General features: G+C 43.3%; 1 pseudogene across 1 annotated transcript; it reads left to right on the forward strand.

Annotated features, from left to right (window-relative positions):
• Nucleotides 1-1,021: 1,021 nt before the first annotated feature.
• Nucleotides 1,022-22,287, forward strand: LOC311121210 (elastase-1-like; annotated as a pseudogene). Its single transcript has 5 exons — nucleotides 1,022-1,061; nucleotides 2,683-2,780; nucleotides 3,296-3,396; nucleotides 4,008-4,166; nucleotides 21,970-22,287. The product of its transcript is annotated as an elastase-1-like (transcript).
• Nucleotides 22,288-23,321: the final 1,034 nt, after the last annotated feature.

The raw sequence follows: 23,321 nt of genomic DNA on the forward strand, positions 1-23,321 counted from the left end.
TGCATCTACTACCAAGCAGGGTTGGGATCAATTCCATTTAAAGTCCAATCAATTCAGGAGGTACGCTGAAATTCCAATTCTCTTCAATGTTTTTCAATTAGGGACATTTGGAATTGGTTTACTTTCTAAATTAATTGGAATTGAAATAGAATTGACCCCAACCCTGCTGCCAAGGGAAATTTACTCCAAACTCTGCACTTTATAACCCTACCATGCATCAGATGAATGTGCATACTGTATCTTATAGTGGCAAATAACATTAACCTTGGTGGATGACCTCTACTTTCCGATTGGCAAAATAGGGTGTAATGGAACTGCTGCAGGTATTAATGACATCACATCAGCTAAAAATATATGTTTTTTATTATGCGACTGCACACTGCGACCTATGCTCTCGTGGAGTTTATCGACAATGTCTCAACCCATAGGAGACCTAATGAAGCCCTGAGGTTCTAAACATTGTCCATAAACTATAGCGAAGCATAAATTACAGTGTGTTTTTTATTTATTTTAAAACTTTGATTGAACATATTCTATGATCTCCAACACCTGCTTTAAAACCGTAATATTTTCCAATAATTACATAAGATAAGGCGATGATCCTGGAAGTAGTACAGGTGGGTCAGCTAACTTCACGTACAGGTACGGTATGTGAGGTGAGTCTAAGGCCTAGACCTTGGACAGTGTGATAACGGTGAGACAAAACACAGGTGGCTACCTGTTGCCTGGCATTGTACAAACACCTACATCAAAGTCGGTCCAGACCAGACAGGGAGGTTTTCCAGAAGTCCCATGTGGAGGGACTCCTAGCTGGAAGATTCCATCTTTGCTAATTCTCTGCTGATTCCAGGAATCATCCAACCGGGATTTCTGGAAAACTATGGCATTTTGGAAAAGTGAACAGAATTTTGCAACCCTAGATAGGTCAGGTGGGGTGTCCCGATTCCTTCAGAGTCCAGAGGGTATAAAACAGAGACAGGAATATTCCATCAGGACAGACTGACACTAACAGACTGAAAACATGCTGAGGTTCATCCCGTTGAGCGCTCTCGCAGCCCTGGGTGAGAACTGATCATCTCTATGCAAACTCTCTCTCGTTGAAACTCTCTCTCTCTCGTTTTGTCAGACTCAAAGTATTTATTCACTCTCTGATTGAGACTAATAGAATGTGTGATTTTCTGTGAGACACCATGTCCCCAGTCTTTAAAGTAACTGTCCAGTGAAAATCACACTTTTAAAAGTTCATATTCTGTTAACTTATACACAAATAATGTTGTTGACTAGTCCTATACTTGTATTGGTGGCCAAAGCATGAATTGGAGAAAAAGCACTTCAAAAACCAGACCGTTACAAAAATGCTAGCTATTTCCTCATAGAACATGATGTCCAGTTGGCTCATTGGCTGAGCTGGCCAATCAGCGATCAGCTTTTCAACGTACTTAATTGCCATTTGTTTTTTGGAAGGAAACTATTTCACTTATATTGTAATTAACCTCTATGGCAGGACTGCCCAACCCTATTCCTGGAGAGCTACTGTCCTGTTGGTTTTTGCTCCAACCCTAATCTAGCACACCTGATTCTAATAATTAGCAGGTTGATAAGATGAATCAGGTTAGTAACACCTGGGGTTGGAGCAAAAACCTACAGGAGGGTAGCTCTCCAGGAACACGGTTGGGCAGTCCTGCTCTACGGGACGGTTGTTGCTCAATATGCGATTTGTGACTAGAATGGTGTTGTAAACAACAGCTAACTTTCCAGGACATAGACATGTCTTAAATGGGCAGAAAGCTTAAATTCTTGTTAATCTAACTGCAGTGTCCAATTTACAGTAGCTATTACAGCTAAAAAATACCATGCTATTGTTTGAGGATAGTGCACAACAACAAAACACTTTTATTACGGCGACAGGTTTGGTACATTCACCTCTGAAGGTAAATAATCTTGCTCTGATTTGTCATCCTGAGGGTCCCAGTGATAAAATGTATTGTAGTTTTGTTTGAAAAATCAATTTTTTATATTCAAATGTAGGAACTGGGTTCTACAGTTTGACCTCTGACTCCACACTCACCCTACCTGGCCATCTAGATGTGTGAAGGTTAGTGTCTTTTCTGTAGGGAAGCTAATGATCCATCATTTTTGACATTCCTGGGAGTGTGCAAACTTAAATTTTGTATTACCATAGCATTTTTGTATGTTCTCTATAGTTGTGCACTTGAAAACCAATTCGGCACATTTGGGAAAACTCCTTTTATTTTGTAGTGATGTAATTCTTCACTGGAACAGTCTGAAACGTTGCACACACACTGCTGCCATCTGGTGGACAACACCTAAATTACATATATAATCCTACATCAATGTCTGCCCTTTCTCTTGCATTTCAAAGATCATGCAAAAAATAAATAAACGTTGTTGTTTTGTTTGTATTATGTTTTACCAGATCTGAACATTTCACATTTCCACAAACTTCTAAGTGTTTCCTTTCAAATTATATCAAAAATATGCATATCCTGGCTTCAGGTCCTGAGCTACAGGCAGATGGATTTGGGTATGTCATTTTAGGCGAAAATTGAAAAAAAGGGTCCGATCCTTAAGAGGAAAGGTTATATTTCATAGAAATCTGGAAACACTGGACAGTTACTGTTTTCCTGTCTCTCTTTAAGTGTGTCTTTCCTCTATCCCCAGTGCTGGCTGAGAATCTGGTGCCCAGATACCCGGAAGATGGACCTGAGGAGAGAGTTGTGGGTGGCGAGGTTGCCCAGCCCAACTCCTGGCCCTGGCAGGTAAAACATTAGCCTTCTCCTAGTGTATCATAGCCTAGTGTCTCTTGTGACAGCCTAGCTGATTTGAATCTGGGTGTCAACCAGTGGAGACTGCTGAGGAGAGGACGGCTCATAATAATGGCTGGAACGGAGCAAATGGAATGGCATCAAACACATGGAAACCATGTTTGATGTATTTGATACTATTCCGTTCCAGCCATTACCACAAGCCTGTCCTCCCCAATTAAGGTGCCACCAACCTTCTGTGGTGACAACATTAGCCTGCTCCCAGATCTGTCTGTGCTTCAGCCAACTCCTCTGTGCCCGTGTGAGAGAGGAGTTGGCTAGAGGACTTACAGATCTGGGATCAGGCAAGGATTCAGCTGCAGCTGTTTGATTCATACTATGAAACTCATTTTTCACCTTTTGGTAAATCATTTTTGTTATAATCCTCTCCTCCTTCCGTCTATTGAACCTCTCTTCCTCTCTCTCTCCCCCACCTCTCTCTGCCCCCCCCCCCCCCACTCAGAACTCAGATCTCTCTCCAGTACAAGTCTGGCAGCTCCTACTACCACACCTGTGGTGGTACTCTGATCAAGAGGGGATGGGTCATGACTGCTGCTCACTGTGTGGACAGGTACGACAAAGGGAGACATAACATAGCGAAGATCTGAGTTCGTTTTTTAAAAGTAATGTCTTTGTTGTTGTAATATCGCAAACGGATGTGGCAGTTTCACCGCAACGGATTCCAACACGCTATAAGGTCACTATAATTGTCAGATATGTGCTGATGTGGATGCGGTGGTTGAGTCAATCGCAGGACACAGAGGATAAGTCAAGACGACTTTACTAATACTTGTAAATAGACACAAAATAAACGGCCTCAAACACTGGAGGCGAACAAAATACGCGCAGTGCGTAAAATACTATACAAAGCCAAGGCACCGACCCTATCAACACACGACATGTGGAACAATAACACACAACTACAAAACATAACACAGGGAAACTTATAGGTGACATAATCAGGACAGAATACGAAACAGGTGCACTAAACTAGACATGACAAAACAAACATCGAAAACATCAAACGGTGGCAGCTAGTACTCCGGGGACGACGAACGCTGAAGCCTGCCCGAACAAGGAGGAGGAGCAGCCTCGGCGGTATTCGTGACAATAATATGTATGTAGTATAAGTTCCTAACTGACTTCCTAACTGACCAAGGTGTTGTGCATGTGCGTCTACAGTCAGAGGACTTGGCGTGTGGTTCTGGGAGACCAGACAACCTGAACAGCAACAAGGGTAAGAACATGAGTGTCAGCCAGGTCCACATCCACACTGGGTGGAACTCCAACAACATCGCTGGAGGATACAGAACTTTGTTTATGATCAATTGGGGATTTTCTGCATGTTTTTTTTGTGTGTCATTTGTAAAAATCTAGATTCAAATTGAAACATGAGACATTCATTGATAACAATTTGAGTACAATAAGGATCAATACCTTGTGAACCTGTGCCATAACTAATTTTTTACATATTCTAACGAGACCATGTTGCAGCTTTATAAGATCTTTTAAAAAAAAGTGATTCTGTATGTTTATAAAACAGTGATTGAAGGCGCTATATTTTGGAAATCCTCACAAGAATATGTTAGAGTTAAAGTGCATAAGTACAGAATAGAAAGGTAAAAGTGCAGATGTCTCCTGAGAAAGATTTATAACCTGAAGTGAAAATGATGCCTCGGGACGTATCCTTCTGTTCCTCAGGTAATGACATTGTGCTCCTCTATTCCTTAGATATGATATCGCCCTGCTCACATACAGATGCCGTATCTTAATTTGATCTTCCTGTTGTTGCAGAAACCGATCTGTTCAGAATTCGAGTTTGAGACCATGCTTCTGTCGTTCCAACACCTTAGCAATAACATCAAGAGATCCAAATCTTTTGTTGGGGTCATACTGGTGTGGAACTATGTTTGTAGCATTGCCTTAGGTCAGGTAGCGACGACGCTGTCTTCACTGATAGATCATGACAACACGTTAGAATGACGCCATCTGTTGGAAGACAACGATATTCGTAGATGAATTTGAGATTTATTTATTTATCATTGGAATTTTGTTAAATATTTTTTTTTAAAGAAAAATGAACTATTGATGTCTCGTAAAGTGAGTCAGATAACTACAGTACATGCCTTGATACAGTTCGCTCCTCATCGTTCTAGGGAGACTCTGGCGGCTCCCTGAACTGCCAGGTCAACGGTCAGTACTACGTCCACTGAGTGACCAGCTTCGTGTCCTCTTCTGGATTCAACGTCAACCGCAGGCCCACTGTCTTCACCCACGTGTCAGCCTACATCAGCTGGATGAACGGGGTAAGTACCTTAGGGCAGGAAAGGAAAAACTCCTGGCGCTATAAGTAGAACTGCTGAATATCACATTTCGCACACAGTTGATCTACAGCACCGCAGACACATAACTGTCAGTTTAGGTGACATGTGACTACGGTTAAATGCCACTATTTTGACATATTCTAATGAGACCATGTTGCACATGGATACAATCTTTGAAATAACACAGTGTCTCTACACTAAATGTATGTTATTTTTGTTGACATACATGTACCCATATGTGAATAAGCATCATTGTTTTGTACATTAACTTTTGTAAAATCTGTATCTCAAATGTCTTCTGAGTCTTCTCGGATCTAATGTCTCCTTTTCGTCCGTCTACAAGGAGGAAAAGGAGGACGGTCTTCGAGCGGACACTGTTTTCTAACGCACTGTTCCGGATTCATCACCAACTCTGCTCAACTGCATCAGCATTCTGCTCTGAAAGTTCAATAAACTGAAACTTTGGAGTAAACCTTTTCTTCTGTCTACTTAAATCCATCACATCATCCTCATCGTCACAAAGAATAGTTGTAAGTGCCGTATGAGTGAAAGAGGGAGGTGGGGGTGAGGGTGGGGGGTGGTGTAACGCCATCACATAGTCTTTGAGATCTCTGGAAAGTAGAGCCAAATAAACAACACTGCAATATGATCCAGACTGACAGCATATTAAAGAACGCTAAATTCTAGAGTAATTGCTTGTTCCAGTATTCACCTCCCTTGCTACATATTAGACTTTCTAACAGCACTCAATGGTGGTGACCATACAGAAGTGTTCTAAAGACCCCACCCAATGGGGTTCTAGAAACTGGTGATGACCATACAGAAGTGTTCTAAAGACCCCACCCAATGGGGTTCTATAAACTGGTGGTGACCATACAGAAGTGTTCTAAAGACCCCACCCAATGGGGTTCTATAAACTGGTGATGACCATACAGAAGTGTTCTAAAGACCCCACCCAATGGGGTTCTATAAACTGGTGATGACCATACAGAAGTGTTCTAAAGACCCCACCCAATGGGGTTCTATAAACTGGTGATGACCATACAGAAGTGTTCTAAAGACCCCACCCAATGGGGTTCTAGAAACTGGTGATGACCATACAGAAGTGTCCTGTAGATCCTGTAAGAGTCCTTCAGACAGACATCCCCATGTTTGGCCCAAGGCTGTCACCTTCCGTCAGTTCCCTCACACAATATTAATACTTTGGCCTTCCTCCCTATGTGCCTCTCAAGGTTTGGTAACTAGGTTTAGTAACTATTGGATATTGGTACACTAATAGGGGTAACTTTCCCAAAATTCCCAGGTTTTCTAGAAATTCTGGTTGGATGATTCCGGATGTCATGCTTATTCCCACCTGATTGAGGAAATCTTGCAACCGAGAGTTCTGGAAAACCTGGGAATTTTGGGAAAGTTACTCAAATTTTGCAACCCTATACAGTAATAAGAGTTTTTCCTTTGAGTAGTTCAAGGTCACAATCACAGAGTTCTAATATGTAATTCTATGTTTACCAATTGTCTGAACAGATCTCACTATACTCATCACATATTCTGCTGTTACTGTTTATTATCTATCCTGTTGCCTAATCACTTTATCCTTACCTATACAGTGCATTCGGAAAGTATTCAGACCACTTGACTTCTTCCACTTTGTTACGTTACAGCCTTATTCTGAAATGGATATAATTAAATGTTTTCCTTATCAATCTACATACAATACCCCTTAATGACAAAGTGAAAAAAGGTTTTTAGAAATGTTTGCAAATGTATTAAAAATAAAAAACAGACATACCTTATTTACATAAGTATTCAGACCCTTTGCTATGAGACTCGATATTGAGCTCAGGTGCATCCTGTTTCTATTGATCATCCTTGAGATGTTTCTACAAATTGGAGTCCACCTGTAGTAAATTCAATTGATTGGACTTGATTTGGAAAGGCACACACCTATCAATATAAGGTCCCACAGTTGACAGTGCATGTCAGAGCAAAAAAAAGCCATGAGATCGAAGGAATTGTCCGTAGAGCTCCGAGACAGGATTATTTTGAGGCACAGATCTGGGGAAGGGTTTGGAACCACCAAGACTGTTCCTAGAGCTGGCCGCCCGGCCAAACTAAGCAATTGGGGGAGAAGGGCCTTGGTCAGGGAGGTGACCAAGAACCCGATCGTTACTCTGGCAGAGCTCCAGAGTTCCTCTGTGGAGATGGGAGAACCTTCCAGAAGGACAACCATCTCTGCAGAACTCCACCAATCAGGACTTTATGGTAGAGTGGCCAGACGGAAGCCGCTCCTCAGTAAAAGGCACATGACAGCCCACTTGGAGTTTGCCAAAAGGCACCTAAAGACTCTCAGACCATGAGAAACAAGATTCTCTGGTCTGGTGAAACCAAGATTGAACTCTTTGGCCTGATTGCCAAGCGGCACGTCTGTAGGAAACCAGGCACCGCTCATCACCTGGCCAATACCATCCCTACGGTGAAGCATGGTGGTGGCAGCATCATGCTGTGGGGATGTTTTTCAGCAGCAGGGACTGGGAGACTAGTCCGGATCAAGGGAAAGATGAATGGAGCAAAGTACAGAGAGATCCTTGATGAAAACTTCCTCCAGAGCGCTCAGGACCTCACACTGGGGCAAGGTTCACCTTCCAACAGGACAACAACCCTAAGCACACAGCCAAGACAACGCAGGAGTGGCTTCGGGACAAGTCTCTGAATGTCCTTGAGTGGCCCAGCCAGAGACCGGACTTGAACCTGATGAAACATCTCCGGAGAAACCTGAAAATAGCTGTGCAGCAACGTTCACCATCCAACCTGACTGAGCTTGAGAGGATCTGCAGAGAAGAATGGGAGAAACTCCCCAAATGCAGGTGTGCCAAGCTTGTAGCGTCATACCCAAGAAGACTCGAGGCTGTAATCGCTACCAAAGGTGCTTCAACAAAGTACTGAGTAAAGGGTCTGAATAATTAAGTAAATTGTAAATTTGCAAACATTTCTAAAAACCTGTTTTAGCTTTGTCATTATGAGGAATTGTGTGTAGATTGATGAGGGGAAAATACAATTTAATCCATTTTAGAATAAGGCTGTAACGTAACAAAACGTGACCGACCGGCTAAAAATCATTCTTACATTTTTTACATTTGGTTAAAAGTAGAGACTCAGAGCTAAAAAATTGTATATCATACACTACAGTTGAGGAACAATGGGAAAGTAATTTTGCTTTGAAAGTTGATAAACTTGTAAACTCACTTTTGAGAAAATGGCCTTTGAATCTTTTGGAGAGCCCTTCTTTGTCTACACCCATTCAGCATCGTTCACACCCTCTTAAGCTTTAGCCCCACCCATCTCTTTAAGGGTTGATCCGAGCATTCTGTACCCAAGCTAACTTGCTAGCTACTTCCAGACACCATTGACAGAACCGCTCACTGATCATTACTCGCCCTATCAGAGCTGGTTAGGCTGTTATGTTATCCAAAGCATTGGTGACTGCAACTGTGCTGTCAGATTGTCCGTTCGTAAATTCAAAACATATCGCTCTTGGAGCGTTCAGAGCGCACACCGGTAACTCTGGCTGATGACTAGGGTTGATCCGAATGTTCTGACCTCACAACGGCAGTCAAGCACCCAAGCTAACTGGCTAACATTGGCCAGCTTGCTAGCTACTTCCAGACACATAATGAGAGAACACCCCACTTTTACCATTTTACTCGCCCTAGCAGAGCTGGTTTGGCTGTTTTCATGTTATCCAGAGCGTTGGTGACTGTAACTGTGCTGCTGGCATCAATTTAATTATGCTTTTTTGCCGACATTTACTGACACGGCCATATTCAACTGGTGTTGAGCGTTCGTCAATTCATCAGTTATTCTGTGCTCTGGCACACTCAGACGAGAGTGCTTTGAAATCGGAGTAGATGGCCAGACTGAATTCACGAACGCACCCAAAATGGTTACTTGCATAGTGGAGTCTTTTGTTAAGACATGTAGCTACAGTGGGGAAAAAAAGTATTTAGTCAGCCACCAATTGTGCAAGTTCTCCCACTTAAAAAGATGAGAGAGGCCTGTAATTTTCATCATAGGTACACGTCAACTATGACAGACAAATTGAGAAAATAAAATCCAGAAAATCACATTGTAGGATTTTTAATGAATTTATTTGCAAATTATGGTGGAAAATAAGTATTTGGTCACCTACAAACAGGCAAGATTTCTGGCTCTCACAGACCTGTAACTTCTTCTTTAAGAGGCTCCTCTGTCCTCCACTCGTTACCTGTATTAATGGCACCTGTTTGAACTTGTTATCAGTATAAAAGACACCTGTCCACAACCTCAAACAGTCACACTCCAAACTCCACTATGGCCAAGACCAAAGAGCTGTCAAAGGACACCAGAAACAAAATTGTAGACCTGCACCAGGCTGGGAAGACTGAATCTGCAATAGGTAAGCAGCTTGGTTTGAAGAAATCAACTGTGGGAGCAATTATTAGGAAATGGAAGACATACAAGACCACTGATAATCTCCCTCAATCTGGGGCTCCACGCAAGATCTCATCCCGTGGAGTCAAAATGAACACAAGAACGGTGAGAAAAATCCCAGAACCACACGGGGGGACCTAGTGAATGACCTGCAGAGAGCTGGGACCAAAGTAACAAAGCCTACCATCAGTAACACACTACGCCGCCAGGGACTCAAATCCTGCAGTGCCAGACGTGTCCCCCTGCTTAAACCAGTACATGTCCAGGCCCGTCTGAAGTTTGCTAGAGTGCATTTGGATGATCCAGAAGAGGATTGGGAGAATGTCATATGGTCAGATGAAACCAAAATATAAATGTTTGGTAAAAACTCAACTCGTCGTGTTTGGAGGACAAAGAATGCTGAGTTGCATCCAAAGAACACCATACCTACTGTGAAGCATGGGGGTGGAAACATCATGCTTTGGGGCTGTTTTTCTGCAAAGGGACCAGGACGACTGATCCGTGTAAAGGAAAGAATGAATGGGGCCATGTATCGTGAGATTTTGAGTGAAAACCTCCTTCCATCAGCAAGGGCATTGAAGATGAAACGTGGCTGGGTCTTTCAGCATGACAATGATCCCAAACACACCGCCCGGGCAACGAAGGAGTGGCTTCGTAAGAAGCATTTCAAGGTCCTGGAGTGGCCTAGCCAGTCTCCAGATCTCAACCCCATAGAAAATCTTTGGAGGGAGTTGAAAGTCTGTGTTGCCCAGCGACAGCCCCAAAACATCACTGCTCTAGAGGAGATCTGCATGGAGGAATGGGCCAAAATACCAGCAACAGTGTGTGAAAACCTTGTGAAGACTTACAGAAAACGTTTGACCTGTGTCATTGCCAACAAAGGGTATATAACAAAGTATTGAGAAACTTTTGTTATTGACCAAATACTTATTTTCCACCATAATTTGCAAATAAATTCATTAAAAATCCTACAATGTGATTTTCAGGAGAAAAACAATCTAATTTTGTCTGTCATAGTTGACGTGTACCTATGATGAAAATTACAGGCCTCTCTCATCTTTTTAAGTGGGAGAACTTGCACAATTGGTGGCTGACTAAATACTTTTTTCCCCCACTGTATATATAGATTCTCCCCAGTTAGTCAGTCAGTCAGTCAGATAGACAGTCAGTCAGTCAGATAGAATTGGTGGCTGACTAAATACTTTTTTCCCCCACTGTATATATAGATTCTCCCCAGTTAGTCAGTCAGTCAGTCAGATAGTCAGTCAGTCAGTCAGTCAGTCAGTCAGTCAGTCAGTCAGATAGAATTGGTGGCTGACTAAATACTTTTTTCCCCACTGTAGCTAGCTAAACAATGAACCATAATCACAACTCATGACGTTACTACCCTGCATGAATCTGCAGGTAGCTAACCAACCAGGTTCAATGTTAGCTAGCTAACATTAGGCTATAGTTAGCTAAGAAAATGGCTCTGAGATACGAATAATAAGGTCATACACGTAACGTTAGCTAGCGAGCCAGCCAGCTAACGTTAGCTAGCTAGGTAAACAATGAAACATAATCACAACTCATGACGTTACTACACTGCATAAATCTGCAGGTAGCTAACCAACCAGGTTCAATGTTAGCTAGCTACCATTAGGCTATAGCTAGCCAAGCAAATGGCTCTTTCTGTCAAAAGTAGAAAGGTGTAATATCTGAAAATGTAGCTAGCTAGACTATCTTACCTATATACATTATTCATGGATGGACACGTCTCCTGTCGGATGCCATGGTTGCCCTTAGTTTGAAGATGAAATCCGGAGACAGGTGTTTTCTCCATCTCCTTAGCTATCATACTCGAATTCCACTGATTTCAAAACTCGGTCCTCCAGAAAGTGGAGAGCAACACTTATGCAGTTTTAATACACAATACATTTAAAAAGAAGCTGCGTTAGACAGGATTACCTAGACAAACTGACCAGCTCAAATAGACAGAAGCGTGCTACAGTATATGGCAGACCAATCCAAACTCATCTCTCGGCATGTCCAGCCCACTCATTATCTCAGCCAATCATGGCTATAGGGAAGGTTGCTGTCTTTTTCTTTGGCTAAATCAATTAGGCTCGTAATTTAACAATTGTATTACAGATAGCATATACGTTTGTTATTAAGGCACATGAAAGTTCACATGTTCGAGAAGGCATTTCTGCCAAAAAACTTTCAATAGATATTCTCCATTGAGAAAGATCCAGTACTAGGCTTAATCTGGGTCTGGGAAGCCCTGAGAGTTTACATTGTACAAATATATTTTTAAACCAACCTGGAATCTAAACAACCTGAGCAGGGGCACCCCAAAAATCAGAGGGGGCACAAAGTACGTGAGAATGGCTGGGGGGTGTTCCGAAGGGGAGCTTGTCCACCCGTCCGTAAATTGGAGAATATAGCATTCTTCAAACACATGAAACAGTTTTTCCTGCAATCTAGAGCCATAATCATTATGCCCAATTCTATGTAAAAACATATGATTATTTTTCTGCACATGTAAGCATACATCTTGAGCTGTCTGTACCTTCCTGACTGCTGGTTCTTTTTAAATTATTATTAAATTAACTAAACATACTTATTTGCGTGTCTGCTAAAATCTGGGTACAAAATGTAAAGGAATGTGAGTCTTATTCAGTACATTTAGTAATTGCTTGCTTTTCTAAAGTCTACCAACCTTGCCAGCAGCCATGCCAGCTTAGATAGTTAGACAAGCTAATTACTATAACTATATCTCAAAGGTGCAGCTGTAGATCTGTGCTTCATCTAATAGCAGAACCAAACGACCTGGTTTGACGTTGAGATTACTTAAAAAGTACATGGTGCAATTGATCAGTGTAGTTTGAGATTCTGCACAGATTTTTTACAGCATTTGTGAAAATCTCAACAGATCTTATAGTTAATAGGCTATTTATTGTATTTCTAAAATTATATTAAATAGTTTGGTTGTCAACGCAACCAAATATCAACAATTGAAGGAGACATACAGTATCTTCTGCTTGGATAGTTCCGTCATAATTCCAGTTTGTCTACAAATTAAACCATTGATATGTTGGATTCACGTCTCCATCTCAACCTAAAATCTAAGTTAAAGAATAGGACTAAATCAACTCAATCAAGTGTATTCATAAAGCCCTTTTTACATCAGCAGATGTCACAAAGTGCTTATGAAGCTGCTCCAGTGGTAGCTGGTGGGGAGGCATGGTCAAGGCCACCATGATCTATGGTGGTGGTGGTGGATGTCTCTCTGGGTGCCAGGTGAGCAGTCTCCCCAGCACAACATTGCTCTAACACCTCTATTGTGGAAAGGGAGTTATTGTGCCAGTTTCCCTGACACAGACATAGACTAGTCCTGGATTTAAAAGCCATTTCAATGGAAATTCTCCATTGAGCAAGTCCAGGAACAGGCTTAATCTGTGTCTGAGAATCTGGCCCCTAGAGTTTAAAGAGGGACAGAGACAAAGATATCAATGTAATATGTATGTAATGTTGTAGCCATCATATTCAAGGCAACTTTTAGATGCCGTTTCAAATGAATGTAGGTCTATCTATCATGTAGGTTAACTGCAGCCCATATCAGCCCAAACCCTCTAGTGGAGGCTAACGGGTAGTACACAAAGTCTGAATAAAAACAGCACAGTGAGTGCAGGAACAGTTCTCTCCCCGGTGTCCCCTCTACATCGCTGTATCGACCCAGTAGTATCAGCCTGGTAGGGTTTAATGGTATTTTGACTCTTTCGATAGAATCAGCACATCGCTGTTTCTTGTTTTCTTTTACATTTTTTGTAAAGTGTATTGAGACATGTTGAATGCACTGTAGATAAAATGTGACTTGACCATAGCTGTGGGAAGTAGGTGTGCTGAGGGTGCTGCAGCCAACCCCGAAAAAATCAGAAGAAAAAATATATATATATACAGTGGGGAGAACAAGTATTTGATACACTGCCGATTTTGCAGGTTTTCCTACTTACAAAGCATGTAGAGGTCTGTAATTTTTATCATAGGTACACTTCAACTGTGAGAGACGGATTCTATATTCACACTTAATATCTACGTATCTATGGGCCCCGTGTAGCTCAGTTGGTAGAGCATGGCGCTTGCAGCGCCAGGGTTGTGGGTTCGTTTCCCACGGGGGGCCAGTATGAAAATGTATGCACTCACTAACTGTAAGTCGCTCTGGATAAGAGCGTCTGCTAAATGACTAAAATGTAAATGTAAAATGTAGGCAAAACCTCAATTATACATAAGGAAAAATCCCACATAGACCATACAGGAAAAACATACATAAAATGAATGTTGAACATCATGACATCATCCAACCAGATACAGTCGTGGTCAAAATATTTGAGAATGACACATATATTTATTTTCACAAAGTCTGCTGCCTCAGTTTTTATGATGGCAATTTGCATATACTCCAGAATGTTATGAAGAGTGATCAGATGAATTGCAATTAATTGCAAAGTCCCTCTTTGCCATGAAAATGAACTTAATCCCCAAAAAACATTTCTACTGCATTTCAGCCCTGACACAAAGGACCAGCTGACATCATGTCAGTGATTCTCTCGTTAACACAGGTGAGAGTGTTGACGAGGACAAGGCTGGAGATCCTTCTGTCATGCTGATTGAGTTAGAATAACAGACTGGAAGCTTTAAAAGGAGGGTGGTGCTTGAAATCATTGTTCTTCCTCTGTTAACCATGGTAACCTGCAAGGAAACACGTGCCGTCATCATTGCTTTGCACAAAAAGGGCTTCACAGGCAAGGATATTGCTGCTAGTAAGATTGCACCTAAATCAACCATTTATCGGATCATCAAGAACTTCAAGGAGAGAGGTTCAATTGTTGTGAAGAAGGCATCAGGGCTCCCAAGAAAGTCCAGCAAGCGCCAGGGCCGTCTCCTAAAGTTGATTCAGCTGCGGGATCAGGGCACTACCAGTGCAGAGCTTGCTCAGGAATGGCAGCAGGCAGGTGTGAGTGCATCTGCACGCACAGTGAGGCAAAACTTTTGGAGGATGGCCTGGTGTCAAGAAGGGCAGCAAAGAAGCCACTTCACTCCAGGAAAAACATCAGGGACAGACTGATATTCTGCAAAAGGTACATGGATTGGACTGCTGAGGACTGGGGTAAAGTCATTTTCTCTGATGAATCCCCTTTCCGGTTGTTTGGGGCATCCGGAAAACACCTTGTCTGGAGAAGACAAGGTGAGCACTACCATCAGTCCTGTGTCATGCCAACAGTAAAGCATCCTGACACCATTCATGTGTGGGGTTGCTTCTCAGCCAAGGGAGTGGGCTCACTCACAATTTTGCCTAAGAACACAGCCATGAATAAAGAATGGTACCAACACATCCTCCGAGAGCAACTTCTCCCAACCATCCAAGAACAGTTTGGTGATGAACAATGCCTTTTCCAGCATGATGGAGCACCTTGCCATAAGGCAAAAGTGATAACTAAGTGGCTCGGGGAACAAAACATCGACATTTTGGGTCCATGGCCAGGAAACTCCCCAGACCTTAATCCCATTGAGAACTTGTGGTCGATCCTCAAGAGGCGGGTGGACAAACAAAACCCCACAAATTCTGACAAACTCCAAGCATTGATTATGCAAGAATGGGCTGCCATCAGTCAGGATGTGGCCCAGAAGTTAATTGACAGCATGCCAGGGCGGATTGCAGAGGTCTTGAAAAAGAAGGGTCAACACCGCAAATATTGACTCTGCATTAACTTAATGTAATTGTCAATAAAAGCCTTTGACACTTATGGAATGCTTGTAATTATACTTCAGTATACCATAGTAACATCTGACAAAAATATCTAAAAACACTGAAGTCATTCTCAAAACGTTTTATTCATGACAATTTCTAAGTTACATGTAAACTACAATATAGGTATATGAATATATCCCAATAAAAACTTCAGTCTTCATTTTCTTGATTCAGAGGAACCCCAAGCTTTTCTCTGGTCTCTTGGGGCGCTATCGATCGACTGAGGTAGTCCCTCTTCCACATTTTCAATCCTGTAAACCTTATACTCAACGTTATTCAATTCCCACATCACATTCCCAAATCCTCAATTAACATTATCAATGGACTCTACACTTGAATAAGATGATATAGATGAAGAATTTGTACTTTCCCTCCTTGCATGAATATTGACTGATACATCTCTAGCTGTAATCACTGGCATGTTAGTAATCGTTTGTACAGATCTCAAAATCAATCCCTGAAATATGGGAAAACAACACCCTGTAACTATGGCTACAATAATTACTATGGCAACTAGGGGACCTAGAATGCTTGCCATCCATGTTCCTATTGAATTACCACTAAACAACCTTGAAAAGCGTTCAAATTGCTATATCCCCCTAATATTTTTGCATCCCTATTCGTATTCCTTATTCCATCCTGTATTTCTCTAATATTTCCCATAGCTTTAGTTAAATTCCCAAGACCTTCCCGATTCTGATGGCAAATATTCCCAACATGTATCTCCTCCTACAATCGCACACACGCCCCCTTGAGCTGCTGTAATAGCATCCAATGCTATGCGAGTATCAATTACATATTGTCTAATGAGTGCCATTTCAGACCCAATTGCTTGAAAACCCAATACTGTTAGTAGGTACCATGTTTAGTCTGAACTCTGTTCAACCCCGACTCCGTTCCAGTAATATTCCTTAGGATAGAGGCAAAGAATAACACTCTGGTTACAGTCACTGATAAATCAGGACATCCTTGGATTACTTAGGCGTGAGGAATTCAACCCTAGGTCAGATCAGATAAAGATAGAAAACAAACAGTCCTCTTTCACACGCCAAACCCAGTGAGATGAACCAATTAAGTTCTTGCTTAGCACCACATATGTACTCATCTAAACCTTTCAATGTAAAAATACACATCAATCCCTCATAGGTTTATATTAACATACAGTATAATTATCCATAATTCTAGCATTAGCTTCCTCATAAGGAGAATAACTACAGAGCAATATCTCAATGCTTTCTTAGTCCAAATTACTATTAATTTAGCAGTGTATATACCTCCTACATCAACCTCATACCCAAATTATCAAATCTAGAGAAGTCCCAATCAATGATGGACACAGCTGACCAAACCTGTCCTTCCCTGGCACTCAATCTTCTGGCGTCCCTTCATTATGTTCTTCAGACAGCTTCATATTTCAACTTTAATTGCCCATAACATTGTCCAATATTTCAATGTCTCATCCGAGCAGCTACCATCTCCACCCCCCATTCTGTCTCGTCCATTTGCCAACCAGTATACCAACAACATGAGAAATGTTATATTTTAACGGATCTCTCTCCATGCCCACTCCACATGGGACTCCTGTCACGCTCCCTCTAGAAAAGACAGTTGATAGCTTCGATTGGATGTTATACATCGGCTGCAGGTAGAAGTGGTGCTGTACAGGACCGTCTTCAACGCCTTTGTTGCTCATCTTCAGACGGTTTAGAGGGGTTTTGATGTTCACACCGTTCTTGACCTAATTATCCCTGCTATGCATTCCAGACTCCATCTGTAGTTACCTCGAGAGAGGACAGAACATAACAGTTTAGCTGAGTTCATTTCTAATCCAATAAATCCATATAAGCATTGACTATATGACAAATTATTATGTTTTACCAATTATTCTTAATACCAATTTCTAATATACTCTCCTTATCACCCTGTCGAATCAGCCAGAACACGTAGCTCATCAGTAGCATTCCCATCGTCTCCCATCTCCCGATTCTGATCATCCCCAGCATCCTCATCTCCCTCATCTCCAGGTCGTCGGTTTCCTCATGGGACTCTGGTGCAGTGGTTTAGATGATACCAGGTCGATCTCCCCTCTATCCGTACAGCCGTTGGTATAGCCTGGATGACGATATTATGGTCCCTTTAGCTCTGAACCTTCTTCCGTCACTAGGGTCTCCGGATCAGGTAGAGTCCCTCTCAAACCACCAACATCGGTCTGTGGAGAGTGTCCTTCTGGCAGCGTACCAATAGGGAAGCTGAGAGTCACTACTGCAAAGACACACAGACACATACAGACACAAAATAAAATAACGCTACCCAATGGCGAGGCCATCTTCCTCTTCTGGGGTTGGAACTCTCCTACAGTGAGTCACATGGATTTAGGTATTTGTCTCTGCTACTTTCCCCGTCATCGAGGTAGTCAGCAACACCTCTCCCCCTAGAGTCTATCCAGCTCTTACTTCTGTAATCTTTTACCGCCACAAAGCCTCCAGAGGGCGCAGAAAATGCCCAGATTCTCCTGTTAGGTTGGGCAGAGTTGCCTTCACCCATGGTAAGAAAGTCTTAAGAACATTGTTAGGTGAGACACAGTATACTACTGTACCATGTCTTCTCCTCAGTCAGGAGAAGCCTTGAGATTAGGAAGTGCACATCCTTACAGCCCATTGTAGTCCACTAGTTTCAGACACAGGCCTCCTCTACACCCTGCCTCCTACCACAAATACACTTGCACATAACACATTCCATCTAACCCATAACACATTCATTACTACTGCTCATATTCTTAATACAAATTGCATATTTACCAAAAAGGCCCCAGGAGACCAGTAATTCCCCCTTTGTACACATGACTCACATCATGATTCATGCATCCCAAAAAAACTAAACAACATTTCCTGTTAAACCAAAATAATAAATGAAATTAAAATGACAACCTTTGATAACATCTTAACTTAATTGTATCCCATAAAGTAATTCACAAAGGATTCTGTACTTCTTTTTATGACGATTTACCACATCAAAGGCCCGTAAAATATTCATTTTATAATGCCTTACACACTAAGGGAATAAAACCCAATCTCTTCATAATGTACTTTTGTCACGCCCTGACTCTGAGGACTCTCATTTGTTGAGTCAGGGTGTGTATTTTCTGTGTCGTGTTGTGCTATGTTGATTGTCTATGTTGAGATCTAGAATGTGTAGATCTATGTTGGCCGGTGTGGTTCCCAATCAGAGGCAGCTGTAGCTCGTTGGGGACCATACTTAGGCAGCCTTTTGACACCTGTTAGTTGTGGGATCTTGTTCCGTGTTAAGGTATGTTAGTGTGCTACCTTGGACTTCACGTTTCGTTTGTTGTTTTTGGCGTGTGTTTATTCGTTTAATAAACATGTATGCTTATCACGCTGCGCCTTGGTCCTTCTCGTTTGTCAACGATCGTGACAGAAGATCCCACCAATCCTGGACCAAGCAGTGTGCCGAGGAGAGAGGATGGACTTGGGAGGAGATGAGCGAGAGTCTGGCAAGAAGGATGGAGGCCATGATCACGGGGGAGAGACAACGAGGCAGCGGGAGGCCGCGATAGAGCGGTTCCGCTGTTTAGCAGAGGAGGCCACCAGATTAGGGGGGCCATTGGTTCAGAGGGAGCAGAAGGAAAGTGTAGAGGCACGGCGAGAGGAGCTGGTTAGGCAGCAGAAGGAGCGGGGGATAATGAAGGAACCCAGTCCCGCTCCTCGCACCAATCAAGTGGTGCATGTCGCCAGCCCGGTCCGGCCTGTTCCTGACCCTCGCACCAAACCAGTGGTGCGCGTCGCCAGCCCGGTCCGGCCTGTTCCTGTTCCTCACATCAAGCCTGTGGGGCGCGTCGCCAGCCCGGTCCGGCCTGTTCCTGTCCCTCGCACCAAGCCAGTGGTGCGCGTCGCCAGCCCGGTCCGGCCTGTTCCTACCCCTCGCACCAAGCCAGTGGTGCGCGTCGCCAGCCCGGTCCGGCCTGTTCCTGTCCCTCGCACCAAGCCAGTGGTGCGCGTCGCCAGCCCGGCCCAGCCTGTTCCTGCCCCTCGCACCAAGCCAGTGGTGCGCGTCACCAGCCCGGTCCGACCTGTTCCTGTCCCTCGCACCAAGCCAGTGGTACGCGTCGCCAGCCCGGCCCGGACTGTTCCTGCTCCCCGCACCAAGCCAGGGGTGCGCGTCATCAGCCAGGTCCGGCCCGTTCCTGCTCCCCGCACCAAGCCAGTGGTGCGTGTGTCCAGTCCGGCACGGCCCGTGCCTGTTCCACCGGTGCCTGGTCCGGCACCGGTCAGCTGCTCCACTCCGGAGCCAGAGCAATCCGCTCCACCGGGGTCTAGTCCAGCTCCGGTCAGTGGCTCCACTCCGGAGCCAGAGCAGTCCGCTCCACCGGTGCCTGATCCAGCTCCGGTCAGCGGCTCCACTCTGGAGCCAGAGCAGTTCGATCCACCGTCGTCGGGTCCAGCTCCAGTCAGTGGTTCCAGTCCAGACCCAGATGTCAGCCCCTCTCCAGGTTCGGGGTCTCCCACACCAGGGTCCAGACAGGGCTTGGTACGTCGTGGGAGGAAGGAGAGGGGAAGCAGCACGCCGAGGTCCAGACCAGGGGCGCAACAGGGAGGTGGAGAGTAAGTGGTGGTCACACCCGGAGCCTACCCTGTTATGTTTAGGTGGCGCTGTCGGAGTCCGCACCTTTGGGGGGGGGGGGGGGGGGGGGTACTGTCACGCCCTGTTGAGTCAGGGTGTGTATTTTCTGTGTTGTGTTTTGCTATGTTGATTGTCTATGTTGAGATCTAGAATGTGTAGATCTATGTTGGCCGGTGTGGTTCCCAATCAGAGGCAGCTGTAGCTCGTTGTCTCTGATTGGGGACAATACTTAGGCAGCCTTTTGACACCTGTTAGTTGTGGGATCTTGTTCCGTGTTAAGGTATGTTAGTGTGCTACCTTGGACTTCACGTTTCGTTTGTTGTTTTTGTCGTGTGTTTATTCGTTTAATAAACATGTATGCTTATCACGCTGCGCCTTGGTCCTTCTCGTTCGTCAACGATCGTGACAAATTTAAACATTAAGGGAATTCCTGCGCCCATTCTCTTTTATAATGTACTTCAAACATCAAGGGACTAACACCCACTCTCTTTATAATGCCATTACACATTACGGGAAGTCCTGCGCCCACTCGTTTATCCTCTGTTTACTCATTACTTCGACCACACCCTATTTTGAATCATAACACAATGTCCTTGCTTAATTTGATATTTCTCCTTACATCTCATCAAATAACTCAATACAACTCATCTCCCCCCTTTTAAAATATAGAATTTTAAACGTTCTTTACAGCTTACAACAGATAGGCAGAGTTTAACACAATCCCAAAAAATGAAAGTCTGCTTACCTGTCGTTCAGGATGAAACTGTATCCCGTTCGTAGACGCCAATCTGTTATGAGTTTCTCGGGTATCAAGTAATTCATGATGCAAGAAGATATTTAACACTTAGATGGAGAGTTGATGCAAAGTATTTAATTGATTACCGGGTTCACATAACAAACGGCACATGCATTGCCTCCTGTCATACGAACTCTGGACAAAGGAAATCTCTCAGTTTATATACTTAATGTTACACGTTTTTTCAACAACATCTGGTAACCATCAGTGGGCACTCCCCACTCTGATGTTATTACCTTGTACCCCAAGTCAGTATATTCCATCTATCAATCATTCTAAGATAAACCCTAGTAAGCTCCCTCGACATAATGGAATCCTTGGCATTCAAACCCTGTGGCACCAAGAGTTACCTATCTAACAGATTTAACTTTGTTCCCACAACACTATGACAAGACGTTATATCACACTGTAATGCATGGAGGAGGAGGTGTTATGGTGTGGGGGTGCTTTGCTGGTGACACTGTCTGTGATTTATTTAGAATTCAAGGCACACTTAACCAGCATGGCTACCACAGCATTCTGCAGCGATACGCCATCCCATCTGGTTTGGGTTTAGTGGGACTATCATTTGTTTTTCAACAGGACAATGACCCAACACACCTCCAGGCTGTGTAAGGGCTATTTTACCAAGAAGGAGAGTGATGGAGTGCTGCATCAGATGACCTGGCCTCCACAATCACCCGACCTCAACCCAACTGAGATGGTTTGGGATGAGTTGGACGGCAGAGTGAAGGAAAAGCAGCCAACAAGTGCTCAGCATATGTGGGAACTCCTTCAAGACTGTTGGAAAAGCATTCCAGGTGAAGCTGGTTGAGAGAATGCCAAGAGTGTGTAAAGCTGTCATCAAACCAAATGGTGGCTATTTGAAGAATCTAAAAAATAAAATATATTTTGATTTGTTTAACACTTTTTAGGTTTCTACATGATTCCATATGTGTTATTCCATAGTTTTGATGTCTTCGCTATTATTCTACAATGTAGAAAATAGTTTTTAAAAAAACAAAACAAAATTTGAATGAGTAGGTGTGTCCAAACTTTTGACTGGTACTATATATATATATTTATATATATATATATATATATATATATATTTTTTTTAAAACAAAAGTAGTGCACTGGGCCTTTTAGTCCTGTATTAGTAAAGATATAGCAGTCTGTAGCGCAGGCAAAAATAATCCAGCACCCCCACCCCCAAACATCTTCTCGCGGCTATGGACTAGTTTAACACCTGCCCTTCTTACGCTCTCTCTTTTTGTCTCCAGAGACTCTGGAGGCCCCCTGAACTGCCAGGTCAATGGTCATTACTACGTCCACGGAGTGACCAGCTTCGTGTCGACCCAGGTATGTTACACCCAGAGGAAGCCCACCGTCTTCACCTGCGTGTCTGCCTACATCAGCTGGATGAACGGGGTACCTACCATAGATATCCATGTTTATAATATATAACTGATACAGTGAGGGAAAAAAGTATTTGATCCCCTGCTGATTTTGTACGTTTGCCCACTGACAAAGACATGATCAGTCTATAATTTTAATGGTAGGTTTATTTGAACAGTGAGAGACAGAATAACAACAACAAAATCCAGAAAAACGCATGTCAAAAATGTTATAAATTGATTTGCATTTCAATGAGGGAAATAAGTATTTGACCCCTCTGCAAAACATGACATAGTACTTGGTGGCAAAACCATTGTTGGCAATCACAGAGGTCAGACGTTTCTTGTAGTTGGCCACCAGGTGTGCACACATCTCAGGAGGGATTTTGTTCCACTCCTCTTTGCAGATCTTCTCCAAGTCTTTAAGGTTTCGAGGCTGACGTTTGGCAACTCGAACCTTCAGCTCCCTCCACAGATTTTCTATGGGATTAAGGTCTGGAGACTGGCTAGGCCACTCCAGGACCTTAATGTGCTTCTTCTTGAGCCACTCCTTTGTTGCCTTGGCCGTGTGTTTTGGGTCATTGTCATGCTGGAAAACCCATCCACAACCCATTTTCAATGCCCTGGCTGAGGGAAGGAGGTTCTCACCCAAGATTTGACAGTACATGGCCCCGTCCATCGTCCCTTTGATGCAGTGAAGTTGTCCTTCAAATCGCACCAACTGTTGTCACCTTCTCACCAAGCTGCTTGGTGATGGTCTTGTAGCCCATTCCAGCCTTGTGTAGGTCTACAATCTTGTCCCTTACATCCTTGGAGAGCTCTTTGGTCTTGGCCATGGTGGAGAGTTTGGAATCTGATTGATTGATTGCTTCTGTGGACAGGTGTCTTTTATACAGGTAACAAGCTGAGATTAGTAGCACTCCCTTTAAGAGTGTGCTCCTAATCTCAGCTCGTTACCTGTATAAAAGACACCTGGGAGCCAGAAATCTTTCTGATTGAGAGGGGGTCAAATACTTATTTCCCTCATTAAAATGCAAATCAATTTATAACATTTTTGACATGCGTTTTTCTGGATTTTTGTTGTTGTTATTCTGTCTCTCACTG

The sequence above is a fragment of the Coregonus lavaretus genome (genome assembly GCF_964263955.1).
Source record: "Coregonus lavaretus genome assembly, contig: HAP1_SCAFFOLD_3979, whole genome shotgun sequence".
Taxonomy (NCBI): domain Eukaryota; kingdom Metazoa; phylum Chordata; class Actinopteri; order Salmoniformes; family Salmonidae; genus Coregonus; species Coregonus lavaretus.